General features: G+C 45.4%; 1 protein-coding gene across 2 annotated transcripts in view; it reads right to left on the reverse strand.

The window, feature by feature from the left end:
* LOC143295300 (orexin/Hypocretin receptor type 1-like) overlaps positions 1-2,500 on the reverse strand; it is a 247,922-nt gene that overhangs the window by 240,181 nt on the left and 5,241 nt on the right. The window contains exon 1 of one of the 2 annotated variants that reach the window (XM_076606924.1): positions 2,209-2,344. The exons of the other annotated variant lie outside the window; for it this stretch is intronic. The gene's annotated coding sequence lies outside the window, so the exon portion shown is untranslated. Of the gene's footprint in view, positions 1-2,208; positions 2,345-2,500 lie in introns of those variants that run through there. 2 annotated transcript variants of the gene reach the window in all.

Below are 2,500 nucleotides of genomic sequence, written 5' to 3' on the forward strand. Positions count from 1 at the left end.
GGTAATTAGGGCTGGTGGCCGTTGGGATTGGGGGGGAGGGGGGGAGGGGCAGTGGTCGAGGTAGCATGGAAGAGAACGGTGGATTGCTGGGTGCTAGTAAGGGGGCTCGGGGGGTTGGTGGGGTGATTCTATAGTGATGGTGACAGTGTCCGTTGTGGGGCGATACGGTTTTAGGCACTGATACTGGTCGGCGTGGTTGGGGGTGATGATGTAATGATGGTGCTAGGTCGCGTGTACGTGAGATGGCATAGGTCTGGGGAGGGAGGAAGCGGGGGGGAGTGGGGTGGGGTGGGGTGGGATGCTGGATAAAAACCAATCTAATGCCACACGTGCACAGACCTGGGACTGCGCGGACCGAGGTCTAGGTAAATATGGACTGGATCTCCAGTCACTTTCCCCAATGCGAAACTCTGCTTCGCTGGCGGCTGTGTTACGGTAGTCAGCTTGTGCATTGCGTGCCCGACTGATGATGATGATGATGATGATGATGATACAGATACCTGTATGCAGCTGCCGATCCTCGGACGAAGACCCGAGCTCTAAGCGCTTTAAAAACACGGAGTCATTTGCACAACAGGCTGCCTATCTGAGTCTCAGAGCCGACTGACAGCTGCTTCTGGGCGCTCATCATTCGTTTCCTGTGTCATTCAATCAGGTTTCAGGCACACACACATACACACTCAGACAGCCATTTAACATTTTACGTGTATGACCGTTTTGTTTATTCACCCCGCTGCACTACTTCTGCTTGAAAATAAAATGAAAAAAAGTGGGCTGGGGGGTGGGGGTGGGGGGGGGGGGGTGGATGGGAAGGGAGTAAATGCTGACTCACACACTTACAAACACAGTCGCGCTGGACAGGGCTTGGAGAGCCTACCATAGGTATGTATGTATAAAACATTAGTTATATTAGAACAACGTGATAAGCTCGAAATTATTGAACATGTTACCAAACAAACAAACACAAAAAAAAAGAAAAGAAAAGAAAGAAAAAAAAAGATAAACTGAACATAAATGATGAAGCAAAATAATCATAAAAAAATGGGCCAGCGCAAACGATGAAATATCATAGGAATAAAAAAAAAGGGGGGGGGGGGGCACTTTAACTAGTTGAAGCAAACCTGTGCACACGACACAGGCGTGCATACTCACACACACGCGCGCGCACACACACACACACACACACACACACTCAGACACACACATTACGCACATGCTAGTACTTGCAGTCATACCCAAGACCAACCCTCCACCGATACACATATATACCCTGGCCCCAACCTCCAAGCAAACACACACACATACACACACACACACATACACACATGTGCGTGTGTGTGTTTGTGTATGGACAGAGAGACAGACAGACAAAGAGACAGAGAGACAGAAAAGTAACGTGTGTGTGTGTGTGTGTGTGTGTGTGTGTGTGTGTGTGTGTGTGTGTGTGTGCGCGCGCGCGCTCGCGCAGAGAGAGAAAGAAAGCAGCAACATAATCGTCTTAATTGGAAATATTCATATCGGTATTTTGTGGCCATTACACACGAACAAAATCATTTCTTAAAAAAAGCAAATAAATAAATAAGAAACGCACAATGATTCCGTGGTCTGTGTGTGTGTGAGTGTGTGCCTGCTGTGTGTCTGCTGTGTGTGTGTGTGTGTGTGTGTGTGTGTGTGTGTGTGTGTGTGTGTCTGTGTGTGCGTACGAGAGCAAGGCGGCTCTACACGCATGCACAGACATTTCTTCCTGTTCTTCCCCGTCCAAGTTTTCTGAATCTCATCGTTGCCTAAGGCAATTCATTCAATTCGTTCATTAAATCGTCCTGTTAGTGTTTACTTCTTCTGTTTTATTTTACAATGTTCAAGTCCGACAAGAGCCTTGCTTCCATAAACCGCGTTATTTATTTTAACAATCTCGGAATTGTGTTATCTGTTTGGATTATCTGGTCGATTTGAAGATTGTGTTGGCTAACCACTTCATTTCAGTGTGCACAGCTTAATGCTCTCCGTAACAAGAAAAAAAAAGTTTTGTTCAAATTCGAAATTCAAATTCAAATCCGAAATTGCTGAGTTTTATTTGACTGTCACTTTGTTCAACTTGATTGTTTACATGTTTTAGGTTTAAGATGTTGAAACATTTCTTCACCTACTTCAACTTCCAAGGAAAACACAAATGTTATGCCTGCCAACTTTTTCTACAACTGTGCTTACCTGCGTTGATGCTTCGCGCACCGACATTGCATAATTACGGCGAAGTGCATTGGTACTCAGCTTTGAAGTATGTATACACACACACGCGTATACGCACAGTAGCGTGTCAATTAAATCTTGCAAACTTTTGGATCCAGTTTCTGCATCCGTGTTAAATTGATACGAAGTTTTCACCTTGGACGAGACAGAATAGAGCTCTCCAAAACATCAAGGTGGTTGTGCAGACGACAATTAATGTTGTACACACATGCGCAGTGATTTGTCACTCTCTACTTTGTGATAACAAAAAAGA

This window comes from Babylonia areolata, chromosome 20, assembly GCF_041734735.1.
Source record: "Babylonia areolata isolate BAREFJ2019XMU chromosome 20, ASM4173473v1, whole genome shotgun sequence".
Classification (NCBI taxonomy): Eukaryota; Metazoa; Mollusca; class Gastropoda; order Neogastropoda; family Buccinidae; genus Babylonia; species Babylonia areolata.